The 21,165-nt window shown below is 47.1% G+C and overlaps 2 pseudogenes; both read left to right on the top strand.

Annotated features, from left to right (window-relative positions):
• The first annotated feature begins 1,502 nt into the window (after positions 1 to 1,502).
• On the top strand, positions 1,503 to 2,281 carry LOC103258304 (annotated as a pseudogene).
• Positions 2,282 to 15,524: 13,243 nt separating this feature from the next.
• On the top strand, positions 15,525 to 17,552 carry LOC103258303 (annotated as a pseudogene).
• Positions 17,553 to 21,165: the final 3,613 nt, after the last annotated feature.

Raw genomic sequence — 21,165 nt, 5'->3', positions numbered from 1 at the left:
CATAATCTGAAATACATAGAATTACAAATAAACCAATTACACTGAAATACAGTGATAAAAATATTAAAACTAATTTGTAGTATAGTGTGATGATTAATTTTATGTGTAAGTTGAGTGTGGTGACTCATGCCTATAATCCCAGCACTTTGAGAGGGGGTGGTGAGAGGATTGCCTGAGCCCATGGGTTCAAAACCAACCTGGGCAACATGGTGAGACCTCGTCTCTACAATAAATCAAAAAAATTAGCCAGGCATGGGTGTGCACGCCTATGGCTCCAGCTACTTGGAAGGCTGAGGCAGAAGGATCACCTGAGCCCAGCAAACAAGGCTGTGGTGGCTGTGAGTAAGCCACTGCACTCCAGCCTGGGAGATACAGTAAGACTCTGATTAAAAAAAAATATATATATATATTATATATGAACTTGACTGGATCAGGAGGTGCCCAGATAGGTAGCTAAACATTATTTCTGGGTATGTCTGTGAAGTGTTTCTAGATGAAGTCAGCATGTGACTCAGTGGACTGAGTAAGGTAGATGACCCTCCCCAATGTGGGTAGTCACCGTGCAATTCGTTGGGGACTAAACAGAACAAAAAGGTGGAGGAAGGGGAAATTTCCTGTCTGTGCCTGACTTGTTGAATTGGGACATTGGTCTTCTGTCCTCAGTTGGAACTTACGTTAGCGGTCCTCTTGTTCTCATCAGTTTTCTTTTGTCTCTAGCTTGAAGATGGCAGATTGTGGGACTTCTTGGCCTCCATGATTATGATAGCCGCCCATACCTTACTTATATGTAAAGCATATATAAATGTATGTATTTATTCCTATTGTTTTTGCTGTTTCTCTGAAGAAGTCTGACATATAGAAAGTAACACCAGTGCTTCTTTATTAATGCACTAAAAAAGAAGATTGGCCAGGTGCAGTGACTCAGCCTGTAATCCCAGCACTTTGGGAAGCCAAGGTGAGAGGATTGCCTGAGACTAGGGGTTCGAGACCAACCTGGGAACTTGGTGAGACTTCATGTCTACAGTAAATCACAAAAACCAGCTGGGCACGGTGGCATGCATCTGTAGTCTACTTGAAAGGCTGAGGTGGAAGGATCTCTGAGCCCAGCAGGTCGAGGCTGGGTTGGCCATGAGCATGCACTTCAGCCTGGGTGACAAGAGTGGGACTTTAACTCAAAAAAAAAAACAAAAAAAAGATCAAGTAGTGGGTCCAATAGCTATGTAACTTCCAAGTTATAGCAAGTGTAAAAGACATTGTATGGTATTTGCAGTTGCTGTGAAGTGCTATGAAAACACCTGTGTATTGTATTGGTGACATCACAGATGGTGCTAATACTGGCAAGTGTTGCTTATATTCATAATTGAAGAAAATGCTAAACTATAATTAGAAGCTTGTGGGGAGCCACTGCAGCGCATTGAACTCTATAGAGACAGTGCCAGGGCGAGTGAGAGCCGGACTGGCACTGGGCGTCTTTGTGCTGTGTGGGGGAAAAATAACCAAACATGGGCAAAGGAGATCCCAAGAAGCCAAGAGGCAAAATGTTATCATATGCATTCTTTGTGCAAACTTGCTGGGAGGAGCACAAGAAGAAGCACCCGATGCTTCCATCAACTTCTCAGAGTTTTCTAAGAAGTGCTCAGAGAGGTTGAAGACCATTTTTGCTAAAGAGAAGGGAATATTTGAAGACATGGCAGAGGCAGACAAGGCCCATTACGAAAGAGAAATGAAAACCTATATCAACCGTTGCCTTACTAGACTCTTGTGTGGCAATGTGCTCTTTCAGGTATGGCCATTGCCATGTTTCTTGGCTTTGACCCTCTTCCCTACCTTGGGGAGGTGAAGTTTCCTCTTCTCTCTCTCTCTCTCTCCCTAATTTACTTTCTAAATAAACTTTATCTTCTAATCTAAAAAAGAAAACCTATATCCCTCCTAAAGGGGAGACAAAAAGGAAGTTCAAGGACCCCAACGCACCCAAGAGGCCTCCCTCGGCCTTCTTGTTCTGTTCTGAGTATTGCCCCCAAATCAAAGCAGAGCATCCTGGCCTATCCATTGGTGATGTCGCAAAGAAGCTGGGAGAGATGTGGAATGACACTTCTGCGGATGACAATAGCCTTACAAGAAGAAGGCTGCGAAGCTGAAGGAGAAATACAAAAAGAATATTGCTGTATACTGAGCTAAAGGCAAGCCTGATGCAGTGAAAAAGGGAGTCGGCAAGGCTGAAAAGAGCAAGAAAAAGAAGGAAGAGGAGGAAGACAAAGAAGATGAAGAAGATAATGAATAAGTTGGTTCTAGCACAGTTTTTTTCCTTGTCTATAATGCATTTCACCCCCGTACACGACTCACTCCTTTTAAAGAAAACCATTGACATGTAGAAACAACAAAAAAGCCGGGCTTGGTGGCTCAGCCTGTAATACCGCGCCTTTGGGAGGCTGAGGTGAGTGGATTGCCTGAGCCCGCGGGTTCGTGACCCACCTGGGCAGCAAGACCTCATCTCTACAATAAATCAAAAAAATCAGCCGGGTGTGGTAGCGCATGCCTGTAGTTCCGGCTACTCGGAAGGCTGAGGCGGAAGGATCGCCGGAGCCCAGCAGGTCGAGGCTGCGGTGGCCGGAAGTGGCCACTGCACTCCAGTCTGGGCGACAGAGTGAGACTCCAACTCCAAAAAAAAAAGAAGTTAGTTGGAAGGCTGAGCACAGTGGCTGGCCCCTGTAATCCCTGCGCTTTGGGAGGCCAAGATGAGAAGATTACTCGAGCCTAAGAGTTTGACACTAGCCTCATGTGATGACTCTCTTCAAAAAATACAAAATTCAAAATAAATTAGCTGACATGGTGGCATGCACCTGTAGTCCCAGCTACTCAGGAGACTGAGGCAGAAGAATTGCCTGAGCCCAGGAAGTTGAGGCTGCCAGTGAGCTGTGATCGTGCCACTGTACGCCAGCCTGGGAAACAGAGTGAGACCCTGACTAAAATAAATTAAATAAATAAAATAAAACAAAAATAAAGAAGTTAGGAAATAAGGAAGAAAAAAAGAGGTCATTCTTCTATTCAAGTTTGTGGACCCTTTGCGTTAAGAACCCGGTGCAAGAGGCAGCGCCAGCATTAGCCTGGAGGTTGACCTAGGACTCCCTACATAATCAGTCAGGCATTTTTTTTTTTTTTTGAGTTGGAGTCTCACTCTGTCTCCCAGACTGGAGTGCAGTGGCCGCTCCCGGCCACCGCAGCCTCGACCTGCTGGGCTCCAGCGATCCTTCCGCCTCAGCCTTCCAAGTAGCTGGAACTACAGGCGCGTGCTACCATGTCCGGCTAATTTTTTGATTTATTGTAGAGATGAGGTCTCACCAAGTTGCCCAGGTGGGTCTCGAACCCGTGGGCTCAGGCAATCCACTCACCTCAGCTTCCCAAGGCGTGGGATTACAGGCTGAGCCACCAAACCCGGCTTGAGGCAGACATTTTTGAGGCTCACACCATGAAAATGAGTCACCTAAACACAAGCATCAACCATTTCTATGCCCTTGATATGTACATAAAATACCATTCTGGAAGCTTGAGGTGCCTCTCTAGATGATCCATGAAAGGCCTCTGTTACTCCCTTGTCTCTCCCTCACCAACAGTTGCCTCCTGCATGGGAAGGTGAAGAAAACACCAATGCCTGTAGTCTTCAATATGAGGAAGAGGAAAGTTCCCGGCTTCTCTATGCTCACTCCCATGAAAACACAAAGACATGTTTCACAGGTTTTGGTGGAAGTGTCATGTGGTTCTGCCCATGCCTTGGCCAAGTGAGTCCGTCAGAGAGGAAATGCTTGTGTATTTGCCTGGGTGGTGTTGGATGGGAACCACTGACCCCCTGACCACTTGGCTGGTGAGGATAAAGCCAAGACTGACTTCCCTAACTGTGTTGCACAGTTTGTAAACCAAGGTCCCAGAAGGCAGAGCCAGAAGATCAGGCAGAGTGGCCAAGGCTGGCAAGGACAGACAGGGGCATAGATTTGAAGTCCAGAGGTTACTCATTCAATTTTTCCCCAATTTCATTCTCCTTTTTTCTCCTGACAAAGGCAAGAAAAGAAAAAGGTACTGGCATACTGCATTGGTGTGTACTGTTGATCCAACAAATCTGTTGAGCCCTGGCATAGCTGAGGCACTGTGCTGGATCGTGGGGAGCTAGTGATGTAGCGTGCCAAGTCCTTGCTCTCTGGGGGTTCAGTCTAGGGAGAGGAACAGAGACATAGGCGATTTAGTGTGTAGGGTGTAGTGTGATGACTCTGCAAGCTCTGAAGTCCACTCCGGTGCTATGGGAGCAAGGAGACAGGAGGGATAATTCATCTCATTAAAAAAGGACTCCAGGGTCAAGCACAATGGCTCATGCTTATAATCCCAGCACTTTAGGAGGCAGAGGTGGGAGGATCGCTTGAGGCTAGGGGTTCGAGACTGCAATGAGATATGATTGCACCACTGAACTTCAGCGTGGCTGACAGAGTGAGACCTTGTCTCGACAAAATAATAATAATAATAATAATAATAATAATAATAACTAATGTGGTGGTAGTGTCCCAGCTACCCAGGAGGCTGAGGTTGAGGATTGCTTGAGCCCAGGAGTTGGAGGCTACAGTGAACTAGGATTGTGCCACCACACTCCAGCCTGGGCAACACAGAGCAAGACCCTGTCTCTGAAAAAGAGGGACTAGGATGGGCACAGTAGCTCACACCTATAATTGCAGCACTTTGGAAGGAGGAGATGAGAGGATTGTCTGAGCCCACGGGTTCGAGACCAACCTGGGAAACTTGGTGAGACCTCGTCTCCACAAAAAATATAAAAAGTAGCCGGGAGTGGTGGCGTGTGCCTGTAGTTCCTGCTACTTGGAAGGCTGAGACAGAAGGATCACCTGAGCACAGCAGGTCGAGGCTGCAGTGACCATGAGCATGCCACTACACTCCAACCTGGGTGACAAAGTAAGACTCCAACTCAAGAAAAAAAACAAAAACAAAAAAACAGTGACTCCACTTTTGTAAAAAAAAAAAATGACATGCAAAATGCTTTACTTAAACTATTAAAATGAAACCATCCAAACTTTAGGTGACTTTTATTTTTAGGAGTTTTTTCCTGTACAAAAATGTAAGCAACAAATATTAAGTCAAGGGGAAAGAATGGAGACTGAATGACTTGTCATCACGCCTGGAGAAAGCACTCAATTTCCACCACCTCCCACTTCTAAGACACCTTTATGCTCAGCCCCACCCCCTGCCAAAGTCAATAAAAACACCAAGAAGTCAAAAATAAGCATAAAACAGTTTATAAAATCCATAAAGCAACTAAATTTGAAGACTGGCTGCCATCCCTTTGAGAGAAATGAGCAAATTAATACCTGTCAATGAATAAGGGGATTAGGACAGAAGCTCAGACCCCTGAGATAACATTTACCACTGCCACAGCTCCCAGGGCTCAGTAAATGCTAGAAGTAGCAGACAGCACTGGGTGGCTTCACACTCCACACTCTGGGGAAATCTGGCAGAGTGAGACAGCAGAGCTGAGCCTCAGCCCGGCCTCTCCACTAATGCTGATGGAGGGACTCCCTCGGGTTTCTTCTTCATGATGACCCATTGTTCTCCTGGGTGGGAAAACTGGAGCAAGAAGCCAGAACACAGGCTGGGCACAGTGGCTGACACCTCTAATCCCACCACTTTGGGAGACGGAGGCAGGAGGATCATCTGGACCCAGGAATTCAAGACCAGTCTGGGCAACATAGTAAGACCTCATCTCTACAAAGAATAAAAAAATTAGCCGAATGTGGTGGTGTACACCTGTAGTCCCAGCTACTCGGGAGACTGAGGCAGAAGAATCACCTGAGCCCAAGAGGTCAAGGCTGTGGTAAGTCATGATCATGCCACTGCACTCCAGCCTGGGCGACAGAGTGAGACCCCCTCCAACTCAAAATATCAATCAGTAAATAAACCTGACACTAGCACTAGTGATCACCTTCATGGAACCCAAGTAATGAACACACTTCTGGGGGTGGCTGTGGTGAAGTAACGGGTGCTGGCAAGCCCGTCTCTCCTCTCCCTGCCAAAAATAAGAGAGTCAATGAATTGTCCAATTTGTACATTTTTAGAGATTGTTAGGAGCAAAATCAGTGTTCCTCCATAAGTCACATGTTTGACCTCGTCTGAAAAACAATTTGATTTCTTGATTTGTGAAGCTCATTTTTCCTGCACATTTTGAATAGAGTCCTGAAATGAACACTATGCATTTTCTCTAATTTGGGAGAGGAAAAAAATATATATATCTGCAAGGAAAATTTGAGTATTTGAAACATGCCCCAAGATCCGACCAGCAGGGAACCCCTCATCAAAAGTTCTTTTGTGGGAAACTCCCTTAAACCTCAAAGCCAGCAGGGGAAGAATTCTGGAGGATGGGAGGTCCCCGATGCTCGGGTAGCCAGTCTCCATCTGTCTTGACAGCGCAGAGAATTACGACTATGTGCCTCCCAGCAAAGCCCCAATCCATACATTCAGAGCCTGGGACTAAATAGGAAGTGCCCAGGTGCCAAAGTAAATGAGTCTCCTCCCTGGGGTGGTGCCAAGGCCCTGAATTTAGACCACAGCTGAAAGGGCCCTTGGAAAACTCCTCCAGGAAGATGGAAAAAATACACACACTGTCTCTGTGTCCCGCGCGATGGCACTGAATCTGCTCTGAGAACAACCGCAGGGCTTTGCAGGAGCTGCAGTTCTCTCAGGCAGAGCCTTTGTCCATCCCAAGAAGGTTCCCCGACAGCCACTTGAACCTGTGAAGAAGTAGTGAACAGTTCTGAAACGTAAACCCAAGTCTGGAGAAAGGAGGACTTTTTTTTGGTCCAAGTCTCAGGTCCTAGATCTGGGGCAGCTTTGAATGTCTCTGTCTTTATCTTCCTTTTCTCCATTACCTACTGCTCAGAAAACAGTCCCTTGAAACAGATGTTCACCTTGGCATGTGAGACAGAACCCAGCAGAAGGCTTATCACAGCTAGGAGAGGGTTAGCATTAGCCAATGGGGTAGTGGTTGAAATTAACCTTAAAAGAGTTGTTTGAGAGGACAAGGGGCAGAGGGGTCCCATCTTCTGATGCTCCCTGGTGTGGAATTCCCAAGCCCTGTCCTATCACCTGTCACCACCTGTCAAGAGGAGAGAGGGAGTCAGCCTTTGGCTGATACTCAACTGTCCCGGGCCCTCCCCACCCCTACCTGGCCTTCAGTGAGGGGGCATATTCTCCTAAGGAGAGACTTACCCAGGCCTGCCTTCTTAGACAGCTGCATGGCACAGATGCATCTAGGTTACAAGGGGAGAGAAGTGAGCCAGGGGAGAGGTCAAGGCCAGTGAAAAGCCCCTACTTCTCCTGCATGGTTTTGCGGAATTCTGACCACAGCTCCTGCTATGGGAGGAATTGAGCTCTGTGCGGGGAGTTTGAACCCTTTCCAAATTGAGTCTGAACTCTGTCCAGCCTGGGTTAGCAGGACTTTGGAGATGCTGCCAAATAAGAAGGACCAGCCAGTTCTCTGGGTGGATAAGCCAGTCACTCTTGGGCAGTAACTTCAATGACAGTGACTCCATTTTTGTGGCAACTTGTCACTAATTACCCTGGGACATTTGTGGCCCTAAAACTCAGTCTCCCTAGATCCCTTGTTATGCAAAGGGATGACCTGGAAGAATGTAGGTCAATATGAGTAGGAACCAAGTTATCACCTGGGAAAGAAAGGGTGAAAGGTCCCTAACCACTTTCCTTTCTAGAATGCAACATGATCAGAACTTCTTGGACTGAGATGGTTCAGACAGTACCCAGGGCCCCCTCTGAGGAGCGCATTCCAGGGAAGGTGAGTCTGGATGATGACCTGGGCTCAATCTCCTTGCCAGAAAGTCTGTTTGGGAGCTGGCACAGGCAGATGATTTACCTGAGGCTCCAAGTACCCTCCAATAAAAATCCCCAGGCAGAGATCCTCCTGTGGGCTCAATGCAAACCCCTTTGGGGATTTTTAAACCCTAGACAGACATAACAGGAGAGACTGGACTTGTCCTTTGTCCTCTCTGGAAATAAAATATCACTCTTGTTTTGAGTTCATCTGGAGGGATGAAAGCAAGGACACACTAAACCACAGGGACACAGTTTTCAACAGTGACCCTGTGGCAAAAGAAATTGTGATAGTGGAAAATTGGAGCCCATCAATAGTTGGCAGGCTGCACTGACTTTAATCTCAGCCTATTGTCTGGAAACAAGACAGGTCTCATCAAGTTGAATAAATCCTGTATTCTCGGGCAGTTTTTTTGTGGGGACATCTTTGGGAGAGATACAGGATGCCTTGTAAATTTGGGCAAACGGGGAATGAAGCAATTAAATTAAATAGGAAAAGACGACCTCGTGCTGGTAAAGCATATCCAACGGTGAGTTATTTTCAGAGACAGAACAAACTCGAAGCTGTTCGCATTCTGATACTTTTATTACTGGTCCCTGAGATTAATGACACATTCAAGGAGACTGGGGAGTATGTATGAGCAACACCAAAATGTCCTTGAACAGAATTTCAGCCAATTTGTGACACTTTCAAGCAGGTTTTAAATGGATTTGTTAGGAATTGATTGTTAAGGAAGAAATGAAGACATGAGATGCTTCACAAGTTGAGGGTGGTGGTCGGACCCCTCCCTTGGGGCTCTTCTGTGATTCTGAGATTTGATGCCTTAGCAGAGGGCGCCACGAACAGGGCTCTGGGCTGTCAGGAAGGGGTGGTGTTGACGGGTGGTGTTATTTGCGTCCTGCTGAAGGCGGCTTGATTTCAGACAGTAGGATTCAGCCAGGCAGAGAAGAAAGGATGGGAGAGGACTCTAGGCTGGGAAAGAAACTCAAGCAAAGGTGAAAATAGGGGTCCCCATGGGATATTCAGGAGACAAGGCCCATCTGACTGGGATAGGAAATGGTTGTACGAGGTGGGTCCAAGAAAACCCTGGAATTACCTTTTGGAGGGCGGGTAGTACAGGCTTCCCCCACTAGGTAAGTGTTCTAGGAACCCATTGGCATCAGCATACCAGCTAGCATTGTTTTGGGAGGCTGTGTTCACTTGAATTTTTTTGGAAATTTTTTCAATGTGTTTGACCATTTCATGATGGGTGATTTATGAGTGCACCTGCCCATATTGTGCTGAGTGTTCAGCAGTTTGTTTTTTGTTTTTTAGTAAGACCTCATGGATGTATCAGCCAATTCTTTTGCCCAGGCTGGAGTGCAGTGGCATGCTCACAGCCACAACAGTCTCGACCTGCTGGACTCAGGTGATCCTTCTGCCTCAGCCTTCCAAGTAACTGGAACCACAGGCACATGCCACCATGCCCACCTAATTTTTTTAATTTATTGTAAAGATGAGGTCTTGCCATGTTGCCCAGGCTGGTGTTGAACCTCTGAACTCAGGCAATTCTCTCGCTTCTACCTCCCAAAGTGCTGGGATTACAAGTGTGAGCCACTGTGTCCGGCTAGTATTCAGCAATTTTTGACCAAAAACGGCATGATCTTCCTGTCCTCTCCTCCCTATTCACCCAGATCTCGCCCCAAGCAATGTTTTTTGTTTCCTCGAATAAAAAAAGTCCTCAAAGGGAAACGTTTTGCTGATGTGGAAGAGGTGAAACAAAAAAACAGCAGAAGCACTAAAAGGCATCAAATTGGACCATTTCAAAAACTATTTTTGAGCAGTGGAAAAGTGTCTCAATGGGTGTACTGCATTAACAGGAAGTACTTTGAAGATGATTGAAGTTTAACATGTAAGAATAAACACATATTCATTTATTTATTTATTTATTGAGTTGGAGTCTCACTCTGTCACCCAGACTGGAGTGTAGTGGCCGCTCCGGGCCACCGCAGACTGAACATGCCGGGCTCCGGTGATCCTTCCGCCTCAGCCTTCCAAGTAGCTGGAACTACAGGCGCGCGCTACCACACTCGGCTCATTTTGATTTATTGTAGAGATAAGGTCTCGCCAAGTTGCCCAGGCAGGTCTCGAACCTGGCAATCCACTCACCTCAGCCTCCCAAAGGCGCGGGATTACAGGCTGAGACACCTAGCCCGGCTACATTTTTTTTTTAGTTGAAGTCTCACCCTGTTGCCCAGGCTGAAGTACAGTGGCACGCTCATAGCCACTGCAGCCTTATCCTGCTGGACTCAGATGATCCTTCCGCCTCAGCCTTCCAAGTAGCTGGAACCACAGGCACGTGCCACCATGCCCAGCTTATTTTTTTTTATACATTGTAGAGATGAGGTCTCGCCATGTTGCTCAGGCTAGTCTCAAACCCCTGAGCTCAGGCAATCCTCTTGCCTCAGCCTCCCAAAGTGCTGAGATTACAAGCTTGAGCCACCACGCACGGTCTACAATTTTTTATAAATAAATTCCAGGTTTTTTTGGTCCCCCTTGTATTGTGGAGGTCCTTGAATGCCACTTTCAGGCTCGTCCTTTATTGTGGTAAATAAGAGGTTTTCCTCTATGTGGCAGCACTAGAACCAGGTGGGAGCCACATTCAGCTTCATCATTGAGTTGAGAATCTTCCATTTCCAAAATCCCTCTGTTAGCCCCACACATGCCAAATCTCTGTAATGAGAGAGCTACAGAAATCATTCTCTCCCTTTCTCTGCCTTGACTACTGCCACTCAGGGCAGGTGTTCTCAGCAAATACTTCATAATCACAGGTGGAAAACGGTACCCTGGCCCCACAGTGCCATCAAGGACCCAAGCTCTGTCTAGCTGTAGATTTTCTTTCCTGGCAGGTGGGCTTGTGTCCTTGCAGTATGGTCGCATGTGGCTGCCACCCCACCATCACCTTCACTGCTGCCTGCAAGGCGGCAGGAGAGAGTTCTTCTATTAGTGAGGGAAGTGTCACCACAAAGGCCATAGCCAACATCACCTGTGCCTCATTGATTAGAATTGGGTCCTGCGCCCACTGCTGGTGCAGGGGAAGCTGGCAAAGCGGGTCCCCGAGGGAGGGGCCAACACTGCCAAGATGGGCCTGGACCGATCATGATTCATGCCCAGGCAACTGGGAATAACAAGGCCAAACACAGCAGAGAGTCTGTAGTCAGACAGCAGGGGAGTGGCTGTTGGACAAAGGTTGGTGGGGCGGGCAGGGCCTTTCCTCTCACACCCTGTTTGCACAGATGATGACAATGAGTGAACTGTGAAGGGAGCTGCTGGGGTCACAGAGCAAGCACAGAGCCAGAGATGCCACCACCAGGATGGCACTGCCTTCTCTATGGTGATCCCAACACAGTCAACCACATGCTGGTGGCTCATTTTATTTTTATTTTTTTATTTTTTGAGTTGGAGTCTCACTCTGTCACCCAGTCTGGAGTGCAGTGGCTGCTCCCGGCCACCGCAGCCTCGACCTGCTGAGCTCCGGCAATCCTTCCGCCTCAGCTTTCCGAGTAGCTGGAACTACAGGTGCATGCTACCATGCCCGGCTAATTTTTTTGATTTATTGTAGAGATGAGGTCTCGCCAAGTTGCCCAGGTGGGTCACGAACCCGTGGTGGCTCAATTTAAATCCCAAGGCCCCAGGGACTCCTTCACAGGGGATACTCTAGTTCTTAACCCTCTCTGTGTATTCAGAATAACTTGGGAGCTTGAAACAAACTCATGAGTGTCCAGGCTCCATTCCTGGAGGTTCAAGTTGGTCTGGGATAGGGCCTGGCAGCCTCCTTTTCAAAAGTTTCCCAGGTGTAATGGTGTTATTGATGTGTGCCTTGGCTACTGTTTCCAGTTATTCAATAGAACACTAACATGGGTGTTGCTGGGAAGGTATTTTGTAGATGTGATGAAAGTGCATAATCAGTTGACTTGAAGTAAGGGAGATTATCCTAGACCCTCTGGTGGACCTGATTCAACCCATTAAAAAGCCTTAAAAGCAAAGCTGAGGCTTGCTTCCTTGATGAAGAAGAAATTCCACTGTGGATATTAGCTTCAGCTGGTGTCCAGGCACTCCAACTGGCTCTTCCTGGTGGCCTGCCCTGTGGATTTCAGACTTGCCTAGTCACACCTCATGGTCGTATTAACCAATTCTGTGCACCAAATCTCTCTCTATATATCCCCCGCTGGTTCTGCTGAGAACCAGGGAATTACTCAGTAGTGGTTAAGCCAAAGGGTACCAAAATAAAATAAGTTCAAATCTCGTCTCTTCTACCTAAGACTTCTGTAGCTGCTGTGCCCTGAGCAGTAAAATGAAGGTCATCACATCCAGTGCACAGGCACCTGTGAAGGCTGAATGCTCTCAGGTGTGTGTAAGTTCACTGCACATTGGGATGGAGTGGTGGCCGCTGCTCTTATCACACTTCTAGGCTGTTCTGAGCCAGGAGCAATGAAATGCCATTCAGACAAAAATTGAGCCTGGTGGATCCTCTCCCTGCTTGGCATCTAAAGTTGAGGACTTTGGTTTAGAGTCACCTTGAAAGGAGGGACCCTGAGAAACTTAGAATAAACTTAGTTCACATTTTGCCACAGCATATCCATTTTTTCTTAGACTGACACATTTTGAATCTAGCACAGGTTAAACGTAGATAGATAAATTTCCAATAGACAGGTTTTAGGAGTGTTCAGACATTTTACTGTAGGCCAAACTGGCAGCCCGCCCTATCCTCTCAACAAATCTCCATCAGATGCAAGACAATGACAGCCCAACCTTTTAATTCATAGTTTAGCAAAATAATCTCTAAGAAACTTTCAGGATCTTTGTTGAAGGCCGAAGGTGAAAGACCACCCCTTAGCTGACCAAAGCCACAGAAGTGATAATAAGACCACCTTTTTGCTGGAGCTTGTGGACTGAAAATATCTGACAGGTCTCCTGCAGGAAAACCCTCTCCTCTTGTCTCCTCCCATCTAGCCCACCACCCAAGGTCATGAGATGCTACTGTGTGGCGAAATCAAGACCTAAGACTCATGTGGCTACAATCAACATCAAAGACTCGGCAGCCCTGGACATTCCTTTTGGCCCAGACCTCTCGGGGCCCAAACCCCCCTTACCTCAAAGGCCCCCCCCCCTTTGAGTTGGAGTCTCACTCTGTCGCCCAGACTGGAGTGCAGTGGCCGCTCCCAGCCACCGCAGCCTCGACCTGCTGGGCTCCGGCGATCCTTCCGCCTCAGCCTTCCAAGTAGCCAGAATTACAGGCATGCGCTGCCACGCCCAGCTGCTTTTTTGTTTTATTGTAGAGATGAGGTCTCGCTGCCCAGGCGGGTCTCGAACCCGCGGGCTCAGGCAATCCACTCACCTCAGCCTCCCAAAGGCGCGGGATTACAGGCTGAGCCACCGAGCCCGGCTTCAAAGGCCCTTAAATATACCCAGTTCCCGGCCCTTGGACGCCACACCTGCCTCTGAGTGTCGGCCCCCTTTCCAACCCGTGAAAGGTGAATGATAAACTTTACTTCCTTCTACTTCTTACTTGGCTGCAATCTTGCATTATTTCCGTGGTACACGCACCGGCCCACCACGCCTCAGTTTACCCTTTCACACCTAAACAGTGCATTCCCCCGTTTGCTCTCACAGTAGGCAGGAGGGCACCCGCCATACACACACACACACACGCCCACCTCCACCAGGTGCAGGACATGGAGGAGGGTCACTCAGCTCAAGGTATTTAAGGAGTGATGAGTTCTATCCGTCACCCATCCACGCTCTTCCTCCTAGGGCGTTTTAATAGATGTTTTGGCTCAGGGTCTCACTGATCACTTGAAGAGCAGTGAAGGCCCTACTCCCCCTCCCGCCGCTTCAGGGCTGATGCTGGGCAGCCTGCACACTTTTCTCCCGGGAGGTTCCTGCTCCTCCCACTGTCGTCCGCCCCACGGTCCGGACAGGCCTTCGGTCCTGGCGGAGCAGTGACCTCTGGTGGCCGCACGCTGTAGTAGCAGCTCCCTCCGCAAGAGGAAGGCTGAAGCCGGCTCTGAGGTCTTCTGGTTTGCGCTGATTGCTTTCAAAGCCGCGCATGCGCATCTGCTCCAGGGAAGCCTTGGATGAGCAGAGAGCTGCCTCTTTATCAGTTTACCCTGCCACTACCGTTTCCTGTTGCCTCTCTGGGTCTCTTGTCTCCTTACCTATAAAACAAGAGGGTTAAACAGATTCTCTCTGTTAGGGTACGGAGGGTGAGGATGGATGGATGGATGGATGGATGGATGGATGGGGAGGGTCACCCTACCGCTGGAGCCTGCGTGCAGAGGGTGCGCGCTGGTAACCAGAGATCCGAGCAAGGCAAAGATTTGCAACTCACAAAGAGGTGAAAGGAGAAAAGACTTATTTAAGAAGGGTTCACTTCCCACAGATAGAAAGCGGGCCTACGCTCTAGATGAGTGTGGCCCCGTGGCCCCCGCCCACCCCAGCTTAAATCCTTTCCCTTGAAGATGTTGCCATCAGGTAAATGTGACTGCCATGACTTCCTTGTTGACCACCTGCAAATGTCTTGGAGATCCCGAGGGGGTTCCTGGTCACCATGCACCGAGTATACCAGAGTATACCATGGGTCGATACTGGTCATGCTTGAGAAGTCTGCGTTTCTAAAAAGGACAAATTACAATAGAACAGTACCGGTCATGCTTATGGAGTATGTGTTTCTGAAAAGACAGAGTCAGCAAAGTTAACCTTTACCTAGAGTATGCATTTCTCCAAAACATAGCTTCTACTTTCTCATCATTGTATTAAGGTTTAGGAACAAGATAAAAAATGGATTTCTCCAGGACATAACTTCTACTTCTGCCTCATTGTGTCAGGGTTTAAGAACAAGATAAAAAATGACTTCCCACTCTCAGTCTGTCCTTTCACTCTCCAGCCTTAATATTTAGGATTCAAGGAATTTGTGGTTTGAGGACAATCGTTCATTCAACAAATGCAGCGTGTTAAATGGAGAAGGTTCAGTTTCACTGAAGAGCAAACCTGTACATTCCTGGATCTTAAATTGAAGCAGGGGAGACAGTTAATAAGTAATACACAGGAAGAAATAAACTGCATAGACTACAGAGTGTGTTCAAAGGCGATAAACGCCACATAGGAAACGGTACAGGAATGGGACATGAGAGTGGTGGCCAAGGGCCAGGGAGCAATTTCAGATGATGGAGTTAGGCTGTGCCTCTGAGAAAGTAGCGTCTGAGCAAAGCCCTGTAGGAGAAGGGCATGAGGAAACTAGTCAGGGGGATTTTCTGGAAGGAGCACTCCAGGTGGAGGAAAACCCTGCAAAGACCCAAGGTAAGAGCAGTCTGGAAAGTTTAAGGACCAGTGGGAAAGCCCACAGTGAATCAGAGTGATTGAAGCACAGGAGGTAACAGGAGGTGGTTACACACAACCTGCTGGGCTGCTGCAAAAGGTTTATTCTTGACCCTGAAAGAAAGGGAGCAGTTCGGGTGTGGTGGCTTAAGCCTGTAATCCCAGCACTTAGGGAGGTCAGAGTGTGAGGACTGCTTGAGCCCAGGTGTTCAAGGCCAGCCTGGCCAACACAGCAAGACCTCGTCTCTTCAAAAAATAAGGCACATCTCCCATTGTCCATTCTCACTACCCCCGGGATGTTCTCCAGACACCCAGGCAGGGCGGGATGGCCAGCAGAGGCTACCAAAAGAAAGCACCATGTGTCCAGTGAGGCTCCCCCAGCAAAGCGGAGGAATGAAACATCATTGCTCCCAGTCAAGAAAACTACTGTCAGAGAAACTAAAGGGACATTTAGATAAGACTTCATCGTTGTTTATAAACAACCCTGAAATTCCAGAACTCCACAGACCCATAGTAAAACAGGTACAAGAAAAAGTGTTTACTTCAGTTGCTTTTTCATGAGCTGGGCTTCCACCCACACTTAATTTCTACAATAAATATGGTCTTAAAAATGTCTAGTATGACCAGTGTTCAGAAACAAAGTATTCCTGAATCGCTGGAAGGCAGAGATGGTCTTGTGAGATCCCAGACGGGCTCAGGTAAAACTCTTGCTTACTGTGTCCCTGTGGTCCAGTCTCTTCAAGCAATGGAGTCAAAAATACAGCACAGTGATGGCCTATGCTCTGATCCTAGTGCCAATGAGAGAGCTGCCTCTATAAAACTTTGACATTGTTCAGAAACTGCTTAAGCCGTTCACCTGGATTGTGTCTGGAGTGTTGATGGGAGGAGAGAAGAAATCAGAAAAAGCCAGATTCCACAAAGGAATAAATATCCTTATCTCAACTCCTGGATGTCTGGTGGATCATATAAAATCCACAAAGAACATTCATTTTAGTCAGATACGGTGGCTGGTTTTCGATGAAGTAGACGAAATCTTGGATTTGGGTTTTGAAAAGGACATCACGGTGATACTCAATATCATAAATGCTGAATGCCAGAAACGACAGAATATCTTGCTGTTGGCGACACTTCCTGAAGGTATAACATGGCTAGCTGATGTCAGTTTGCACAATCCAGCCAGTATTTCTGTCCTGAATGAAAGCCACAACCAGTTTCATACAAAAGGCAAAGTGGTCCAGAAAGTCTCTCCTACACATACTAGCAGCGAGCTGGACAGCTTTGCAATACCAGAGAATCTCTATCAGTACTTGACTTTGGTCCCCAGCAAACTGAGGCTTGTCTTCCTAGTGGCCTTCATCCTTCAGAAATGCAAGTTTGAGAAAGACCAGGAGATGATTGTCTTTTTCTCCAGTTGTGAACTGGTAGAGTTTCCCTACAGCCTCTTTCTGCAGACCCTGCTGAGCGGCTCAGGGGCCCCGGCATTAGGGCAGTTAACATCTGCCTCCACGTGATTAAAATTCCTGCAGCTGCATGGCAACATGGAGTAGAAGGAAAGAACAGCAGTGTTCCATGAATTCTCACATTCTAAGAGAGGCGTCTTTCTTTGCACGGATGTTGCAGCACAGGGCTTAGATTTCCCTCAAGTCACGTGGATTATTCGGTACAACACACCATCTTCACCTGCAGAATACATCCATTGGATTGCAAGAACCACCCAGATTGGCTGCCATGGGAGCAACCTGCTCATTTTGGCTCCTTCGGAGGCAGACTACGTCAACTCGTTGCCTTCTCACAAAATCAATGCATCCGAGATCAAGATGGAAGATATTTTGTCTGTTCTGACAAGGGATGATTGTTTTAAAGGGAGACGGTGGGAAAACCAGAAATTCCATGCTGCTGGCCCCCAGGAAATCCAAGCACAAGTCACAGTCTTGAAGATGGTATTTGAAGATTACGTGCACTCCAGTGAGAGGCGGATCTCCCGGGCAAAGAAAACCCTGCAGTCTTTCATCCGGGCCTATGTGACCTATCCCAGGGAGCCGAAGAACATCTTCCATGTCAGATCCCTCCACCTCAGACATGTGGCTAAGAGCTTCGGCCTAAGAGCTGCCCCCCAAATTTTAGTGTCTCCACTAGAAGGAAGAAGAAAGCACACCTGAAAAGGCCTGACCTTCATAAGAAGACCCAGAGTAAACACCGGTGTTGCCTTGCTGAAATCTTACGTTCAGAGTACTCAAGTTGGATAGAGGCCAGTGATGCCAAGATCAAAAAGCAGAACGAATGTGGAGAGACCGGCCGTCAGCCCCTACAGCATGGCATATAGCTGGCCCCTGCCTTGGCCGTGTGAAAGAAAGCAAAAACAAAGAAAACACCAAAAGGTCTTACTAAGGGAGAAAGGCTTCCCAGAAAATTTTTTAAAAATCACTCTCTACAAAACTAGGTCTCACGTTGACTTGTGGAAGCCCCAGTGACACTGGACTGGTGTCTTGTTGTCATCAGAGTAGTCTTGGGAAAGATAACTGCCCCCTTTCCCTGAATACTATGTTGCCAAGACTCGAAGGAGCCCTCATAGAAACCAGCAGGGGGAGGGTAGCACAGCAGAAACTCACAGGTCACCATGGAAGGTGTCTTCCATCCTGTTCTGACTCCTTCGGTGCCAGGCCCTGCTCCCTACCCAGGTGCTGACTTGCCATACCTGATGAGGTTGCCCCAAGATATGGTGTGGTCCTGCCCTGTACATCAGCTCGGAAGGGGTTTGACTCCTGCCCACGTGCAGAGGGTCCAAAAGAGGAAGGGTTAGAAGCCTCAACTCCTCTCCTTACTCCGGTCTCATTCTGTTTCCCTTCCCCTCTGCAGCGCTGAAGGAGTTTCACAGCTTGACTTCAGCTCCATCTATGCAAAAATCAACACGAGTTTTGTGAAGTAGGATGTTACAAACTGGAATGAGATTTGTACACAAAACGAAAAAAATCTTTATGAAGTAATCATTTTCTTTATGGAGTCATGCTTTGTTAAAAAGAACCAAAAATTTATGGTCTGGGTCAAAAATACCAAGGTGTCTTCAGTCACGAAAAAAATTAAAATTAAAATTAAAAAAAAATAAATAAAAATAAAAAATTAACCAGAAGTGGCTATAGTCCTAGGTAATTGGGAGGCTGAGACAGAAGGATCACCTGAGCCCAGGAGGTCAAGACTGTGGTGAGCCATGATTGTGCCACTGCACTCCAGCCTGGGTCAGTGACAGAGTGAGACATTAAAAAAAATAACTAATTTTAAAAAAGACGGAGGCCATTGAAGGATTTTGAGAAGGAGTGGCATGACCTCCCTTATGTTTTTATACAGTGTTAGTCCACTTGGGCTGCCATACATAACAAAATACCATAGACTGAGTGATTTACACTACAAAAATTTATTTTCTCACAGTTCTGGAGACTGGGAAGTCCAAGATCAAGCTGCTGGCAGATTTACTTGCTGGTAAGGACCCTCCTTCTGGCTTGTACATGATGGCTGGTCACCTTCTCACTGTGTCCTTACATGGTGGAGGGGGGAGAGAGAGTGAGAAAGAGAGAACACAAGCAAACTAGAGAGCACGGGTGTCTCTTCCTTCTCTCTCTCTCTCTCTCTCTCTTTACTTTGAAACAGTCTTTCATAATTGAGTTTATTGGTTGTGTTGAGAATCAGTATACAGACATTTCGATTTGTACACAATTCTTAACATATGTACCCAAAATCTAAAAAGCCATATATCGTTATTTTTAAAAAGTTATTTCAGTGACTTTCCAGCTTGAAATTTGGAGGCAAATTTTCCTTAAGAGGATATCAAGTACCAGTACCTTCAAATGTTGATGAGCTGTTACATACATCCCACCAATTCCAATTTATCATATATACAACATACTCAATTTTTCAATCTTTCACAGCACATTAGCAAAGTTATTAGGAAAACAGAACTACCATGACCAAAGATGTTACAGTGTGCACACAATTCTGACATGATCAAGGAGTGGTTTTCTTTAGGAAACAATTTTACTAAAAAACAACATGGGAATAGAAATAATTTTAAATGTTCAAGACATTGAATGCAGGACTGTGATCCATAATGCCACTTAGTACACTTTGCATTACAAGATATAAAAACGAAACCCCCCCATCTATGGAATATTAAGCTGACACTCAAGACTGTCAAAGCCTCCTGAAATACAATATCCCACATTGTTTTCTGATTGTACCAAAAAATAAACAACCAGCGAATGCCTTCACCTCTTAAAGCGTGTGCACTTAAAAAATGGGATGAGGTGGGATTCCTTCCTTCTTCTTTTTTTTGTTTTTTTGACTTTTTGTTTTTTTGAGTTGGAGTCTCACTCCATTGCCCAGGCTGGAGTGCAGTGGCACACTCATGGCCACCCCAGAGTCGGGCTCAGGCAATTCTTCTGCCTCAGCCTTCCAAGTAGCCAGAACTACAGGCACGCACTACCACACTCAGCCAATCTTTTTAAAATTTGTTGTAGAGATGAGATCTCGCCAAGTTGCCCAGGCTGTTCCCAAACCCGTGGGCTCTGGCAATCCCCTCACCTCGGTCTCCCAAAGTGTTGGTTTACAGGCTTGAGCCACTGCACCCAGCTCTCCTTCCTTCTTAAAAATGTTTCTAGAGCTACTAAAAAACTTGCGCTTACAAAATTCTTTCTCTGGACTATACAAGAAGGGACAGGTTCCCTGATAGGAGGTGGTATGCAATATTATTCAGACTTGGCTCTTTCTCTTCTGCTTCCTCGGAGGCTAGACTCTCCTCGGTCTTAGCTTCTTGGTTCTCTGCAGGTAACTTTTCTTTACTGTCTTGGTGAGCCCCTTCAGCCCATTTTCCCCTTGGCTCCCCTTTTCCCTTTTGCTTGCACTTTTTTGTCTGAAGATGGATCCTTTCCTGCTGCCTTTTTTGGCTTCGCTTCCACTTTTGCAGGAGCAGGTTTAGCCGACAACCACATGGGTCTCCTCTTAGGCTCCTCCTCCCCACCCCCTCGGTGGAGCTGACCTTCCTCCTGGGCATCTTGGCAGTGGGCAGGACTTTTGTAAAGCTGAGCTACCTGGCCTCTGCCATTCCTCTCGCCGCCAGGGCTGCTGAGACCCTCGGCGGGAGCCTCTTCCTCTTCTCATAAGGGCACTGATGCCATCGCCGGGGCCCCACCCTGGTGCCCTTACCCAAATTTAATTTACTCCCCAAGGCCCCACAACCTGATACCATCACACTGGTGGTTGGGGTTTAACGTATGAATTTTTTGGGGAGACACAAACATGCAGCCCATAATGAGGTTACCTAGTTACTATGAGCTAGGCCGCAAGGGTTGTGCAGGAATGGGGGCAGAAGAAGCAGGCAACCACAGTGACCATTCAGGCAAGTGTGGTGGCTGTGGATTGGCCAGCGTGGTAGCAGCAGAAGTGCTGGTCAGACTCTGGAGAGACTTTGAAAGCAGAGATGACAGGATATCCTAACCATGAAAGCAAAAAGAGGAGGGTGACTAAGAGTTCTGAACCAAGGAATGGGGTTTCCTGTTAACTGAAATGGAAACTGAGGTGGGCAGAGCAGAGGTTTGCAGAGGAAGATCAGACCTTCTGTTTGGGACATATTAAATTTAAGACGTCTTATTTGTGAAAAGAACTGGATGCGCAAAGTTCAGAGAATTCAGAGGAGAGTTATTGCTCGAGAAAATTATACTATAAAGAACATGGGTTCTAGAGTCGGTTGGATTTGTGTTCAAATCTCTGTCCTGTCACTTACTGGCTGTGTCATCCTGGAAACATGTCTTAATTTCTTTGACCTTGTGATTCAATACATTTTTTTTTTTTTTTTTAGTTGGAGTCTCACTCTGTCGCCCAGACTGGCATGCAGTGGCCGCTCCCGGCCACCGCAGCCTCGACCTGCTGGGCTCCGGTGATCCTTCCGC

Source organism: Carlito syrichta, unplaced genomic scaffold, assembly GCF_000164805.1.
Source record: "Carlito syrichta isolate Samal-C Ts95f unplaced genomic scaffold, Tarsius_syrichta-2.0.1 Scaffold302058, whole genome shotgun sequence".
In the NCBI taxonomy this organism is placed as follows: domain Eukaryota; kingdom Metazoa; phylum Chordata; class Mammalia; order Primates; family Tarsiidae; genus Carlito; species Carlito syrichta.
Note: the sequence above shows the minus strand (reverse complement) of the source record. Positions and strands in the feature narration are given on the sequence as shown.